Below are 17,236 nucleotides of genomic sequence, written 5' to 3'. Positions count from 1 at the left end.
GGCAGGAAATCAGACATCTTGTTAACAGCAGGGTTCCCTAGGCAGACAAAGCAAAGCCAGAAGCTTTAGACTGACAGGAAACCACACATTCTGGGTGATAAGGGTTCATTGTTGTTCAGTAGCTCAGTCCTGTCTGACTCTTTGCGACCCCATGGACTGTAGTAAGCCAGGCTTCCCTCTTCTTCACCATCACCCAGAGTTTGCTCAAACTCAGGTCCATTGAGTTGATGATGCCATTCAACCATCTCATCCTCTGTTGCCCCCTTCACCTCCTGCCCTCAATCTTTCCCAGCATCAGGGTCTTTTTCAATGAGTCAACTTCACATCAGGTGGCCAAAGTACTGAGGCTTCAGCTTCAGCATCAGTCCTTCCAATGAATATTCAGGATTGATTTCCTTTAGGATTTACTGGTTTGATTTCCTTGTAATCCAAGGGACTCTCGAGAGTCTTTCCAACTCCACAGTTGAAAAACATCAATTCTTTGGTGCTCAGCCTTCGTTATGGTCCAACTCTCACATCCATACATGACTGCTGGTAAAACCATAGCTTTGGCTATATGGACCTTGTTGGCAAAGTAGTGTCTCTGCTTTTTAATATGCTGTGTAGGTTGGTCATAACTTTCCTTCCAAGGAGTAAGCTTCTTTTAATTTCATGACTGCAATCACCATCTGCAGTGATTTTGGAGCCCAAGAAAAGAAAGTTTGTCACTGTTTCCATTATTTTCTCATCTATTTGCCATGAAGTGATGGGACCAGATGCCATGATCTTCGTTTTTTGAATGTTGAGTTTTAAGCCAGCTTTTTCACTTGCCTCTTTCACCTTCATCAAGAGGCTCTTTAGTTCCTTTTCACTTTCTGCCATAAGGGTGGTGTCATCTGCATATCTGAGGTCACTGATATTTATCCCAGTAATCTTGATTCCAGCTTGTATTTTTTCACTTGAGTTGCTCTAATAGGTATATAATGATTTCTTATGGTGGCTTTACATTGCATTTCCCTAGTGGCTAGTGATGTTGAACTTTTCATGTGCTTATTTGCCATTGGTATTTCCTTCTCAGGGAAGTGTCTCTTCATGTATCTGCTATTTTTTTAAATTGAATTTTTTATGTGTTCTAAATGTGCGTCTTTTGTTGGATGTGTGGTTTGCAAATACTTTCTCCCAGTCTATACCATATCTTTTCATCCTTTTAACAGAGTCTCTTGGTAAAGTCAATTACAATACTTGACAGTATTTAACTGTAATAATAACTGTAATAATTACAGTATTTAACTGTAATTAACTTCAATTTGTAGATTGTTTTTAATAGATAATGCTTTTCAAACTATGCCTAAGAACTCTTCATGATGTTCTGGGACATTTTCTCCTATGCTGTCTTCTGAAAGTTTTAGATATTTATGTTTCACACAAATCTATGGTTTGTTTTAGAGTTAGTGTTTGTAAAAGGTGTAAGATTCATGCCTTTTTTGTTTACAGATACTCAATTATTTTAGAACCATTTGTGAAAAAGTTTATTCTTCTGTTGAATTGTATTTTCACCTTTGTAAACAATCATCTGGCCTTACTAATCTGTTCTGTTTATTTATGTGTCTGCTACTCTACCAGGACTGCATGATCTTGTTTTCTGGAACTATAGAATAAGAACTAAAATTACATAAAGTATTTCCTCCCAATTAAAAATTACTTTCAACTATTTTAGTTTCTTTGTCTTCCATATAAATTATAGAATAATTTTGTCTATAGAAAATTTCATTGAGATTTGATAGAAATTGCATTAAACCTGTATATAAATTTGGGGAGAATTAATATCTTCACTGTCTTTAGTCTCCCAATCTGTGACTATAGAGCATTTCTCAATTTATTTAGAGATATTTTGAATATCTTTATCATTTTTTAGTTTTTAGGATACAAGTCCTGTACAAGTTTTATTGGATTTACATATAAATATTTGTGTGTGAGTGATTGTAGGTGGTGTTGTATTCTTAATTTTGTTTTTACAAGCTTACTCCCATTGTACAGTAATATAATTTATTTTTGTATGTTTATCTTGTATTCTGTGAGCTTGCTGAACTTACCCATTAGTTCTGGGAGTATTTTTATAATGTCCTTGGGATTTGCTATGCAGACACAGAATCTACAAGCTGAGACAGTTTTACTTCTTTTTATTGATCAGTCCACCTTTTATTTGTTTTCTTGCCTTATTACACTGGCTAAAACAGTTGATGAGAGATTTAAAAAAAAAAAACAAAAGAATGGTGGCTAAGAAACTTCTTCTGGGAGCAATGAGAAGTTTAACTTGGCAAGAACAAAGGTTAACATCTAGGTTATCAAACTCTTGTTTTTAAATTCTTGATGTAAGAAGTGGAAGGGATTAGAGAAGTGCTTTACATTTGCAGTGGGAAAGATGCCAATTGCCAGAACAAATGATAGAAAGTAACATGACCCATAGGATATGAAGGCTACAAACCAAAACTTTTCATAGTTAATTTTCCTTACTTTTTACCTCACAACGATATCATCCATATTTTACATTTTGAAGCTTATTAGAATTTATTCCCCTTTAAGAGCCTAGATTCTAAGCTTTTTTAAAAGTGAAGTAGCAAGTTTTCTTTTTGGCACTGGTTTTGAAGGTTTTGTGTGTGTGTGTTTAAGACAAAAACAACTATGCTTATCTTTTAAAATTTATTTTTATTTTTCACTTTTTATATTCCCAGCTCTGTTAAATAATAAATTAATAACTCCTTATAAATTCTTCTTGCTCAGAGTTATCAAATTTCCTGTTATAAAGAAATCTATTAAAAGATGTTTGAAGAGCTTCTTCAAACCAAACCAAGTGACCAAGAAAAATATTTCTGAATAACATATAAAGATTGATAAATTTTAATACCCATTTCTTACCATAAGTAGCCATTGGTAGAAGAAAGCCGAAAAGAACTCCTACTTTTAGCATATTTAGTAAAGGCTAGGTAGGGTGTAAATTTTGTTAAATGTTAAAAAACAAAAGCAAACAATAGACAAGCTGAATAATGGGATTACAGTGGGTGGCTGAAGCATCTTTTCTATTAAATCATGTCATGAATACTTCCTTCACATTCAGACTTGCATCATTTCTTAGAAGATTTTGTTGTCATGACAACAAGTTTTACGAGACCATTTTCAGCTTCTATAGTTAGAATTATACAAAAAAGGATTTGATACAATGAACACAGGTGAGTCTTAGATATTACATCTGGATAAAAGCCATCTGCTTTATCACAGTCATATCCTTGGAATTTTTTTTAAATGTGATACTTCTTCCCTTTTCAAAAAAAGGTCATTTTACTATAAAGTTTTTTTCTCTTGAGAAAATGAGTTTAAAAGGCTCCAAATTTTTCTCAGTTAAAATGCTGTTAGATTGAAAGGTAATTTATAATGAATAAGACATGACAACATCTAACACATGAAAGGACTGAAGCTGTATTCTATTTCTTGTAGAGGTAAATTTTGATGAGTAGTAATAAGAAGAATATAGTTGAAAGTATAGGTCGAACATGAAAATACTGAAGTATGTGGTTGGTGATCTACACTGGACATATTTCTTATCTTACTTGAAAATCTCATTAATGTAAAAAAACCCAAAACCTCTCAGGTTATCCTGTTTCTCTTTTGCAAATAACTTCAAGACAGATGGGAACTCTTTCTCTGTGTTAATTTCAAATGTGTACTCGTATTTAGTGTTTTTTAGCTATGCATTAATAGATGTGCTTAGTCACTCAGTTGTGTCCAACTCTTTGTGACCCCATGTATTGTAGCCTGCCAGGCTCCGCTATCCTTGGGATTTCCAGGCAAGAATACTGGAATGGGTTGCTATGCCCTCCTACAAGGATCTTCTCAACCCAGGGACTGAACCCAGGGCTCCCTCATTGCAAGTGGATTCTTTGCCTACTGAGCCAGCAAGGAAGCCCATATGCATTAAGAGATAATCATTTTCCAATAATCAACACGTAAAGTTGTATATTGGCATGTTTGTTAAGAGGTGAAAAATCAATATTTTGTGCTCTTTAAAAGCATTTCTTTAATATTTAAATTTCTTGAAAATTTACAAATTATCATTGAACCAAGTATATGACTATTATAGCAGCTTCAGTTCAGTTCAGTTGCTCAGTCGTGCTCGACTCTTTGCGACCCCATGAATCGCAGCACGCAAGGCCTCCCTGTCCATCACCAACTCCTGGAGTTTACTCAAACTCCTGTCCATCAAGTTGGTCATGCCATCCAGCCATCGCATCCTCTGTTGTCCCCTTCTCCTTCTGCCCGCAACCCCTCCCAGCATCAGGGTCTTTTTCAATGAGTCAACTCTTTGCATGAGGTGGCCAAAGTATTGGAGTTTCAGTTTCAGCATCAGTCCTTCCAATGAACCGGGCCCAAAATTTAGTGCCATATTTTTCCTTATTCATATTACTTTAAGAGTGTTTTTTCTAATTCCAGATATGTCCCCACTCTATCTTGATAAAATACTAATATTCTGAAAGTGTTCATTTTATGATCATTCTAGCTTATCAATTATAGTCTTATCTATAGTATACAGTCCATTGCAGCTAGAACTTGAGACTGAAAAGCTCAATGGCTAAGAATGCTGTCTCTGGAGTAAGCCTCACTGGATTCTAGCCCTAGCTCTATCTCTTAGTATGCTGCAATCTTAGGTTAGTTTTTTCACCTATAGGCATTTTGTTTTATTTTAACCAAAATAGGGCTAGTATGACTATTGTAGAGCCTTCTGGAACTCATACTCCTTTTAATTTTCAGGTTCATCATTTCAAGGGCGGGGACTTTAATTCTCACTATCAAAGATGGCTCCTAGAGCCCATTCCATCTGTGTTCCAAGCAGTAGATATAGGGGAAAGGAGAAAGAAGACATGGGCCTCAAACTTTTAAGGAGACTTCCTAGAAATACTACACAACACTTCTGATTACATTCATTGGCCAAGACTTAGTTACAGACCCTACTTAGTGTAAGAATGACTGGGACATTTTGAGTTTTAGCAGGGTGATAATATGGTTGGCTAAATATACTGGGTGACTTGGTGAAATAAAAACAGCAGAATGGATTTTGGGAGATGACTTCCAAATCAAAGTCCTAGTAAAATGTTTATGAAGCTGCTTTACACTTAATATTCCAAAGTAACTTGTGAAATGACCAAATGCTTCAATTAGGAAAGTTCTTGGTAAACCATCTTTTTCCTCTGTGTACGAAGTCACATAGCTAATTCATTTAATGAGTTTGTGCAGAGATATTTTTTTCAAAATCTACTATTTATGAAAGACTAAGATTTATGCTGCTAAGGCTGTAATAGTAAGATACACCCACCACTTTTAATGGGATGATGGGTAAAATAACCGTTGCTTAAAGGATGATATGGTAAGTGTGTAAAGGATCTATAAAGGTTTGGAACTCAAGGAAAAGAGAAGTGACACTGTAATTTGATGGATGGATTAGAATATAATAGAATTCCAATGGCTATTTTGTTGATGGGTGGCATTGAGGGAGAGGTGAAAATAAAATGTATAGTATAAACAAAGTTATGGATGTGTGAAATAATGGCATTAATTTGGGCAGTGAAGGATGGCTTTACTACACCGTGTATTAGAGATGAAGACATAAAGCTTAGAGAGGCTGGAATAAAGTAGGTCCTACATACATTACTAAATGACAAATGGGTTCTGAATTCATTAAGAAAACGGTGAGCTATTGAAGGTACAAGCAAGGGAGTGACATGATTAAAGTTATATCCTAGGACAATAATTTCACTATAGTGTGTAAAATGTATTAGAGACAATAAGGAATGGAGGCAAAAAAAGTAACTATCCCTGATGAAGGGAATGGCTACCCACTCCAGTATTCTTGCCTGGAGAATTCCATGATCAGAGGGGCCTGATTGGCTATAGTCCATGGGGTCGCAAAGAGATGGACACGACTGAGCAACTAACACCTTCACTTTTTTCACACAAAGTAAATATACACTTACCCTAACAGAAGTGTACCAATGAGAAGTAAGCAGGAATTGGATGAGAGTGTCAGGAAAGGTTCTGGAAATGATCATCCAGGCCAGGTTTACCGATGTTTATAAACCAAAGTCAAACTCTGAATTTAAATCCTCCGTGGCCAATTACTAATATTGTCACCGAGGATAGGTGAATCAATCTCGTTGTGAGATTCGGCATGCACATGAAAATAGTACCTGACCCACTGGGTTGTTATGAAGATATAATTTTTGAATATCAGCTGTCGGGTGGTGGTAATTTGTGTTAGTCATTATTATAATGAAAATCATTATTATTTCTTGATTGTTTAGTGCTTGTAACATTAGAGAAGATAGAGGCTAGCAAAGACAGAGGTAGGACAACAGAGGAGACCAACGGCCTAGAGTCTATAAGCAGAGGGAAACTTGGGTCCTAGGCTCATAACCTTCCTAGAGAAAGAAGACAGAAATGCCAATGTATTTGGAAAGTAGACTCATTTAGATAGCAGATTCTGTAGAGGGGTAATGGCAGAACCCAGACTTTGAGGGGTTAAGAGTAAGAAGATAATGAAAAAGTGGAAGCACACTTATCCTACTTGTTTAAAAATAGTTGGTACTATGGAAAGGAAAGGAATAAATTTAAGTAGTCAAAGTTGACAGCAGAAGAGAAATTAATTTTCTTTTTTAATTTTAGGAATCTAATTTTTAAAAATTTATTTTTTAATTGAGGGATAATTACTTTCTAGGACTTCCTTGATAGCTCAGTTGGTAACGAATCCGCCTGCAATGCAGGAGACCCTGGTTCAATCCCTGGGTCGGGAATATCCCCTGAAAAAGGGGAAAGCTACTGACTCCAGTATTCTTAGGCTTCCCTTGTGGTTGGTAAAAGATCTGCCTGTAATGTAGGAGACCTGAGTTTGATCTCTAGTTTGGGAAGAAGCCCTGGAGAAGGAAAAGGCTACCCACTCCAATATTGTGTCCTGGAGAATTCCATGGACTAAATTGCTTTATAGAACGGTGTTGGTTTCTGCCAAAGGTATAATTTTTTTTAAAACTAATTTTCTGTTCAGTCGCTAAGTTGTGTCTGACTCTTTGCAATCCCACAGACTGCAGCACACCAGGGTCAAGCTTCCCTGTCCTTCACTGTCTCCTAGAGTTTGCTCAAACTAATGTCCATTGTGTCGATGATTTTTAATATTTACTTTTACTTATTTGGCTGCACCAGGTCTTAGTTGTGGCAAGCCGGATCTAGTTCCCAGACCAGGAGTCTAAGCTGGATCCCCTGCATTAGGAGGACAAAGTCTTAGCCACTGCACCACCAGGGAACTCCCAAGAGAAACCTTTTTGAAATTGGTTTGCCTCTGTGTGTGGGAGAGAGGTGAACATTCCTCCTTTGAGAATTTGTATTCTCAAAGGAGGGTGTATTATTCTTACAGCTTTTTAAAAGGCTTTCCAGGATAATCTGAGAGAACCTAGATGTACATGCAGAGGTCTTTTGCTTTTGTTTGTTTGTTGTTGCTTTTTTTCCTTTTTTTTTTTTTTTTAACTATATCACCTTTTAGATGAAACCGAGGGTTTTGTTTACAAATTGAGATATAATCTTGTGAAGTTTTTCATAAGCTTGATGGTTGTTAAATCTCTATTGTCAATAACATATAGATGATAATCTATCAATGTTCTCCTTCCACACTTTTCATTCAGTTTAATTCAGTCGCTCAGTCGTGTCCTAATCTTTGTGACCCCACGGACTGCACCACACAAGGCCTCCCTGTCCATCACAAACTCCCAGAGCTTACTCAAAGTCATGTCCATCAAGTTGGTGATGCCATCCAACCATCTCATCCTCTGTCACCTGCTTCTCCTCCTACCTTCAATCTTTCCCAGCATCAGGGTCTTTTCAAATGAGGTGGCCAAAGTATTGGAGTTTCAGTTTCAGCATCAGTCCCTCCAATGAATATTCAGGACTGATTTCTTTAGAATGGACTGGTTGGATCTCCTTGCAGTCCAAGGGACTCTCAAGAGTCTTCTCCAACACCACAGTTCAAAAGCATCAATTCTTTGGTGCTCAGCTTTCTTTATAGTCCAACTCTCACATCCATACATGACTACTGGAAAAACCATAGCCTTGACTAGACGGACCTTTGTTGGCAAAGTAGTGTCTCTGCCTTTTAATATCTTGTCTAGGTTTGTCATAACTTTTCTTCCAAGGAGCAAGCGTCTTTTAATTTCATGGCTGCAGTCACCATCTGCAGTGATTTTGGAGCCGAGAAAAATAAAGTCAGCCACTGTTTTCACTGTTTCCTCATCTATTTGCCATGAAATGATGGGACCAGATGCCAGGATCTTAGTTTTCTGAATGTTGAGTTATAAGCCACTTTTTCACTCTCATCTTTCACTTTCATCAAGAGGCTCTTTAGTTCTTCTTTGCTTTCTGCCATAAGGGTGGTGTCATCTCCATATCTAAGGTTATTGATATTTCTCCCAGCAATCTTAATTCCAGCTTGTGCTTCTTCCAGCCCAGCATTTCTCATGATGTACTATGCATATAAGTTAAATAAGCGGGGTGACAATATGCAGCGTTAACGTACTTCTTTCCCTATTTGGAACCAGTCTGTTTTTCCATGTCTAGTTCTAACTGTTACTTCCTGACCTGCATACAGATTTCTCAGGAGGCAAGTCAGGTGCTCTGGTATTCCCATCGCTTTCAGAATTTTTCATTTTGTCATGATCCACACAAAGGCATTTGTGTAGGAAATACAGCAGAAGTAGATGTTTTTCTGGAACTCTCTTGCTTTTTCAATGATCCAACGAATGTTGGCAATTTGATCTCTAGTTCCTCTGCCTCTTCTAAATCCAGCTTGAACATCTGGAAGTTCATGGTTCATGTACTGTTGAAGCCTGGCTTGGAAAATTTTAAGCATAATTTTACTAGTGTGTGAGATGAGTGCAATCGTGTGGTAGTTTGAGTATTCTTTGGCATTTCCTTTCTTTGGGATTGGAATGAAAACTGACCTTTTCCATACCTGTGGCCACTGCTGAGTTTTCCAAATTTGCTGGCATATTGAGTGCAGCACTTTCACAGCATTATCTTTCAGGATTTGAAATAGCTCAACTGGAATTACATCACCTCCACTAGCTTTGCTCATAGTGATGCTTCCTAAGGCCCATTTGACTTTGCATTCCAGGATGTCTGGCTCTAGGTGAGTGATCATACAATCATGATTATTGGGTAATGAATATCTTTTTTGTAAAGTTCTTTTTTGTATTCTTGCCATTAAGAAGATATTCTTAATATCTTCTGCTTCTGTTAGGTCCCTACCATTTCTGTCCTTTATTGAGCCCATCTTTGTATGAAATGTTCCCTTGGTATCTGTAATTTTCTTGAAGAGATCTCTAGTCTTTCCCATTCTATTGTCTTCCTCTATTTCTTTGCACTAATCACTGAGGAAGGCTTTTTTATCTCTCCTTGCTATTTTTGGAACTTTGCATTCAAATGGGTATATCTTTCCTTTTCTCCTTTGCCTTTCACTTCTCTTCTTTTCACAGGTATGTGTAAGGCCTCCTCAGACAACCACTTAACCATTTTGCATTTCTTTTTCTTGGAGATGATCTTGCTCCCTGTCTCCTGTACAATGTCATGAACCTCCGTCCATAATTCTTCAGGCACTATATCAGATCTAATTTCTTGAATCTATTTGACATTTTACTGTATAATCATTAGAGATTTGATTTAGGTCATACTTGAACTGTATAGTGGTTTTCCCTACTTTCTTCAATTATAGTCTGAATTTGGCAATAAGGAGTTCATGATCTGAGTCACAGTCTGCTCCTGGTCTTGTTTTTGCTGACTGTATAGAGCTTCTCCATTGTTGGCTGCAAAGAATATAACCAATCTGATTTTGGTGTCGACCACCTGGTGATGTCCATGTGTAGAGTCTTCTCTTGTGTTGTTGGAAGAGGGTGTTTGCTATGACCACTGTGTTCTCTTGGCAAAACTCTATTAGCCTTTGCCCTGCTTCATTCTGTACTCCAAAGCCAAATTTGCCTATTACTCCAGGTGTTTCTTGACTTCCTACTTTTGCAATCCATCCCCCTATAATGAAGAGGACATCTTTTGTGGGTGTTAGTTCTAGAAGGTCTTGTAGGTCTTCATAAAACTATTCAACTTCAGCCTCTTCAGCATTACTGGTCAGGGCATAGACTTGGATTACTGTGATATTGAATGGTTTGCGTTGGAAATGAGTAGAGATCATTCTGTTGTTTTTAAGATTGCATCCAAGTACTACATTTCAGACTTTCTATTAACTATGATGGCTACTCCATTTTTTTCTAAGGGATTCTTGCCCACAGTAGTAGATATAATGGTCATCTGAGTTAAACTCACTCATTCCAGTCCATTTTAGTTCACTGATTCCTAAAATGTCATTGTTGACTCTTACCATCTCCTGTTTGACCACTTCCAATTTGCCTTGATTCATGGGCCTAACATTCCAGGTTCCTATGCAGTAGTGCTCTTTACAGCATTGGACTTTACTTCCATTACCAGTCACATCCACACCTGGATGTTGTTTTTCATTTGGCTCTGTCTCTTCAGTCTTTCTGGAGTTATTTCTCCACTGATCTCCAGTAGCGTATTGGGCAGCTACCAATCTGGGGAGTTTGTCTTTCAGTGCCCTATCTTTTTGCCTTTTCATAGTCTTCATGGGGTTCTCAAAGTAAGAATACTGAAGTAGTTTACCATTCCCTTCTCCAGTGGACCACGTTTTGTCAGAACTTCTCATTCATCAACCAATAAATGTTGGCTGGTCCTTCTCTCTGCTTAGGCAAGGTATAGTGGGAAAGAAAGAAATAAAGTATTTCTGTTTCATTGTGTACAGAAGACAGTTGGAATCTGGGTAATTTAAACACACTTTCTAAAACAGTAGAGAAATATGCAGGTATTTTTTAAAGCATAATTTATGTTCTTTGTTATTTTGGTAGGATGTTCATTTGGTTTTAAAGGATTTAAATTGTTTCAGTGATGCTTCATATTTGCTTAACTTATTTCAAAGGAATTAAGAATACTATAGACAGACACACATTGTGATTCATTTGCAAAATGTCCTATTAGAATTATAGAATAGTTTAAATTGATGTTTTTATTTTCAAATAACTAATATGATTGCAGTTCACTACTAAAAGCATTGATAAGTAGATAACACACCAGATCTTTTTTTAAAATGTGATTTTACAGTTATTATCTGTTACCTACAAAGAGTTTAGGGCTGAATTGCAGAGCTGCAAACATGGAATTACCTAAGTGACAATGGCTTGGTGCATGTTGACATGCACAAGAGAAGTGTTGTGGTTCTATCTTTGTGGGTGTGACTGGTGGCAATTATCATCTCTGTGTGAGACTGTGGCTTAGACGATCGATACCAAGTGGTGGGCCTCACCACACTGTCCCCAATTGGCATTGATCTTTGATTTGTGGTTGAAACTATTGTCCACTATAATTTTGTATCAGATAAATTGCATGCACACTCTTGTGGTTTAGGATTACTGATATTTGTTATTCAGAAACTGTATTCTCAATATTCATGCTGCAGAAGCCAGGTTGTAACCAAAACAGTCTGTTGCTAAATATTCCTTATACCTTATTGAGCAACAGGGCCATTAGGAAATCTGGAGATGCAGTCTTACTGATAACACAATCTGCTTACCATCACAATTACTACAGGCTCACCTGAGACCCAAAATAAAGTCGTATCTTAACTTCTGTCTGCTCAGTTGACTGCTTCCATAGTCTCATGATCAGACCCAAGCCTAGAACAACTCTTAAACTAAATATGTCTTTGATTCTTCCAGAAGCTCTTTTTCCTCTTCATGTCCTCTATTTCCTATAATTTCCAATAATTAGCCAAAGGCTTAATTTCTATAGATAAATTATTGACACTACACAGATGTATATGCATTCTTAACGAAGAACGTCTTTCATATCTCTTGTGAAAACTAAATTGAACCAAATTAAAGCTAACAAAGCAAAAACGATGCTTATTTTGATCAGGCTGTAGCTTCCCACAGGTATTTGTTTGTTGCTGTGTTTTAACAATGTACATTAGTTACTACACCTATTCTTAACCTGAAAGACCTGAATTCAATTTACCAAATCTCTGTACATCATCAAAGAGACATCTTGAATATTTTATGACCCCTTTTTTATACTTCCGTCATTGATAACCTTTACATACTTCCAAGTAGTTGCTTTAAAAGATTGATATTTATAATTGTTTCTTGGTCTCCATTTTTACTTGGAAACACCTCTATTGGATCATCCAAGTATATAGAAATTCCTTTCCAGAATTTTAGGGAGGTAAACTTCTTTTATTTTCTGGACTCTTGATTCTTCTTTAGTTGAACTCCTACAGTTTGATAATGACTCCCTGGTGTCTAGGATGAATCTTGGCTTTTGGTAAGAAAGATTTGGGATGCTCTAATCTAATACCCTGGGAGATAGATGGTTACCTTAGATTCTTCTCTGATCTCGTGTTTTAATTCATGCTCCTAGACTAGGTCACTCACTGTTTCAGTTTTCTTTTTCCTTAACCCTGACTCTTGGACCTGGTCTCCTGCTTTCATCCCTGCCTTGATCTTGGAACATTCCTATCAATCATGCATTCTTGCCTCCAGACTCCTGCCGTGGTCCTGCTATCTGTTCTCAAATGTCCCACTCTACCATTATCTTGTGCAAAACCTCACAGTGCTCTGTGTTGTGTGCTTTTAAGAGGCACTGCTTCTACTAGATGCTGAGGCCAATATCTTGTCATCTTTAGTCCTCCTTGCTCCTCACTTCACTTAATTAGTCACTTGCCATATTGTGTAGATTCTTTGTTCACCGTCTGAAAGGTGTCCTTAACTTATCCATGGCTGTTGCCCCGATTCAGGCTCCCATTTTTTTCTTATATGAAGTATTACATAAAAATGAACTTATTAGCATCAATGGTCTCTTCTTTCAACTGGTGTGAATCCATTCTTCTGTGATAACATCCATGATCTTCACTGAAATAAGTAGTCCCTTTCCCTTTACTATATATTTATCTAGTGTCTCTATGAGGGTAAGAATTACACTGTTTCAAAGCAATATATGTACCTATGTCCAATGCTAGTCTAAGAGCTTTACAAATATTAACTCATTTAATACTTACAAAAACCTTATTCTACTTTTATGGGCAAAAAAATCTGAGGCATAGAGATGTTAAGTCATGGGTCCAAAATTATCTAGCTAACATCACAACAGAGTCATACATAATTTGAGCTCACAGAGTCATAATTTGAACTCACAGTCTAACTTTAGAAACTTTCACAACTTCTCTAGGATTATTATATCTTTGAAGAGGATATTCATAAATATTCAGCAAATTGTAATAAGGTGGCAAGAATAATCTGGACTTACTTTAAAGAAACTTCCATTTTGAGTATTGTTGTTTTTGTTCAGTCACTCAGTCATATCGGACTGTTTGCAACCTGTGGACTACAACAAGCCAGGCTTCCCGTCCTTCACCATCTCCTGGAGTTGTTCAAACTCATGTCCATTGAGTCAGTGATGCCATCCAACCATCATGTCCTCTGTTGTCCCCTTTTCCTTCTGCCTTCAAAATTCCCCAGCATCAGGATCTTTTCTAGTGAGTCAGCTCTTTGCATCAGGTGGCCAAAGTATTACATGCTATTTTAGCACCTTTTTTTCTTTGCTTCAGTAGATATGAAGTATCTTTGGATGTTAGTTATATTAGTAATTTTTGTACCAAATCTAGGCAAGTTATTATTAAAATCTAATAACAGTTTAGGATATACTACCTTGAAATAATGAGTCTTCAAAAAGGAGACAATGGAGTTAAGAATATTGAAGGCAGCTGTGAAATACAAGAGGGCCTTGAAAGCAAGGACCATATTTTAATGTATATAAAAAAGTAGGCAGAAAGTATCGGAGGTCAAAGAAAAGGAGAGGCAGTTCAGTTCAGTTCAGTCGCTCAGTCACGTCCAACTCTTTGTGACCCCATGAACTGCGCACGCGAGGCCTCCCTGTCCATCACTAACTCTGGGAGTCCACCCATACCCATGTCCATTGAGTTGGTGATGCCATCCAACCATCTTATCCTCTGAATACCCTTCTCCTCCTGCCCTCAATCTTTCCCAGCATTAGGGTCTTTTCAAATGAGTAATCTCTTTGCATCAGGTAGCCAAAGTATTGGAGTTGCAGCTTCAATATCAGTCCTTCCAATGAACACCCAGGACTGATCTTTAGGATGGACTGGTTGGATCTCCTTGCTGTCAAAGGGACTCTCAAGAGTGTTCTCCAACACCATAGTTCAAAAGCATCAATTCTTTGATGCTCAGCTTTCTTTATAGTCCAACTCTCACATCCATACATGATCACTGGAAAAATCATAGCCTTGACTAGATGGACCTTTGTTGGCAAAGTAATGTCTCTGCTTTTTAATATGCTATCTAGGTTGGTCATAACTTTCCTTCCAAGAAGTAAGCGTCTTTTAATTTCATGGCTGCAGTCACCATCTGTAGTGATTTTGGAGCCCAGAAAAATAAAGTCAACCACTGTTTTCGCTGTTTCCCCATCTATTTGCCATAAAATGATGGGACCAGATGCCATGATCTTAGTTTTCTGAATGTTGAGCTTTAAGCCAACATTTTCACTCTCCTCTTTCACTTTCATCAAGAGGCTCTTTAGTTCTTCACTTTCTGCCATAAGGGTGGTGTCATCTGCATATCTGAAGTTATTGATATTTCTCCCGGCAATCTTGATTCCAGCTTGTGTTTCCTCCAGCCCAGTGTTTCTCATGATGTACTCTGCATAGAAGTTAAATAAGCAGGGTGACAATATACAGACTTGACGTACTCCGTCTGTTGTTCCATGTCCAGTTCTAACTTGCTTCCTGACCTACATACAGGTTTCTCAAGAGGCAGGTCAGGTGGTCTGGTATTCCCATCTCTTTCAGAATTTTCCACAGTTTCTTGTGATCCACACAGTCAAAGGCTTTGCCATAGTCAATAAAGCAGAAATAGATGTATTTCTGGAACTCTCTTGCTTTATTGATAATCCAGCAGATGTTGGCTGGATTTGATCTCTGGTTTGATTTGATCTCTGGTTCCTCTGGCTTTTCTAAATCCAGCTTGAATATCTGGAAGTTCATGGTTCATGTATTGCTGAAGCCTGGCTTGGAGAATTTTAAGCATCACTTTACTAGTGTGTGAGATGAGAGGCAATTGTGCGGTAGTTTGAGCATTCTTTGGAATTGGAGTGAAAACTGACCTTTTCCATTCATGTGGCCACTGCTGAGTTTTCCAAATTTGCTGGCATATTGAGTGAAGCACTTTCACAGCATTATCTTTCAGGATTTGAAATAGCTCAACTGGAATTCCATCACCTCCACTAGCTTTGTTCATAGTGATGATTCCTAAGGCCCACTTGGCTTCACATTCCAGGATGTCTGGCTCTAGGTGAGTGATCACACCATCATGATTATCTGGGTCATGAAGATCTTTTTTGTAGAGTTCTTCTGTGTATTCTTGCCGTCTCTTCTTAATATCTTCTACTTCTGTTAGGTCTCTACCATTTCTATCCTTTATTGAGCCCATCTTCGCATGAAATATTCCCTTGGTATCTGTAATTTTCTTGAAGAGATCTCTAGTCTTTCCTATTCTATTGTTTTCCTCTATTTCTTTGCATTGATCACTGAGGAAGGCTTTTTTATCCCTCCTTGCTATTCTTTGGAACTCTGCATTCAAATGGGAGTATCTTTCCTTTTTTCTTTTGCTTTTCACTTCCCTTCTTTTCACAACTATTTGTAAGGCCTCCTCAGACATCCATTTTGCTTTTTTGCATTTCTTTTTCTTGGGGATGGTCTTGATTCCTGTCTCCTGTAAAATGTCATGAACCTCTGTCTATATCATCAGACACTCTATCTATCAGATCTAACCCCTTAAATCTATTTCTGACTTTCATTGTATAATCATCAGAGATTTGATTTAGGTCATACCTGAATGGTCTAGTGGTTTCCCCTACTTTCTTCAATTTAAGGCTGAATTTGGCAATAAAGATTTTATGATCTGAGCCACAGTCAGCTCATGGTGTTGTTTTAGCTGACTGTATATAGCTTCTCCATCTTTGGCTACAAAGAATATAATCCATCTGATTTTGGTGTCGACCATCTGGTGATGTCCATGTGTAGAGTCTTCTCTTGTGTTGTTGGAAGAGGGTGTTTGCTATGACCAGTGTGTTCTCTTGACAGAACTCTATTAGCCTTGCCCTGCTTCATTCTGTATTCCAAAGCCAAATTTGCCTGTTAATCAAGGTGTTTCTTGACTTCCTACTTTTGCACTCCTGTCCCCTATAATGAAAAAGGCATCTTTTATGGGTGTTAGTTCTAGAAGATCTTGTAGGTCTTCATAGAACCCTTCAACTTCAACTTCTTCAGTGTTACTGGACAGGGCACAGACTTGGATTACCGTAATATTGAATGGTTTGCCTTGAAAATGAAGAGAGATCATTCTGTCGACTTTGAGATTACATCCAAGTACTGCATTTCAGACTCTTTTGTTGACTATGGTGGCTACTCTATTTCTTCTAAGGGATTCCTGGCCACAGTAGTAGATATAATGATCATCTGAGTTAAATTCACCCATTCCAGTCCATCTTAGTTTGCTGACTCCTAGAATGTTGATGTTCACTCTTGTCATCTCCTATTTGACCACTTCCAATTTGCCTTGATTCATGGACCTAACATTCCAGATTCCTATGCAATATTGCTTTTTACAGCTTCGAACCGTGCTTCTATCCTCAGTCCCATCCACATCTGGGTGTTGTTTTTCCTTTGGCTCCATCCCTTCATTCTTTCTGGAGTTATTTCTCCACTCATCTCCAGTAGCATATTGGGCACCTACTTACCTGGGGAATTCATCTTTCAGTGTCCTATCTTTTTTCCTTTTCATACTGTTCATGGGGTTCTCAAGGCAAGAATACTGAAGTGGTTTGCCATTCCCTTTTCCAGTGGACCACATTCTGTCAGACCTCTCCACCATGATCCATCTGTCTTGGGTGGCCCCACACAGCATGGCTTAGTTTCATTGAGTTAGACAAAGCTGTAGTCCATTGATCAGATTGGCTTGTTGTCTGTCACTGTGGTTTTGGTCTGTCTGCCCTCTGATGCCCTCTAGCAACACCTACCATCTTACTTGGGTTTCTCTTA

Source organism: Muntiacus reevesi, chromosome 7 (assembly GCF_963930625.1).
Source record: "Muntiacus reevesi chromosome 7, mMunRee1.1, whole genome shotgun sequence".
Taxonomy (NCBI): Eukaryota; Metazoa; Chordata; class Mammalia; order Artiodactyla; family Cervidae; genus Muntiacus; species Muntiacus reevesi.
This window is presented reverse-complemented; position numbering follows the sequence as displayed.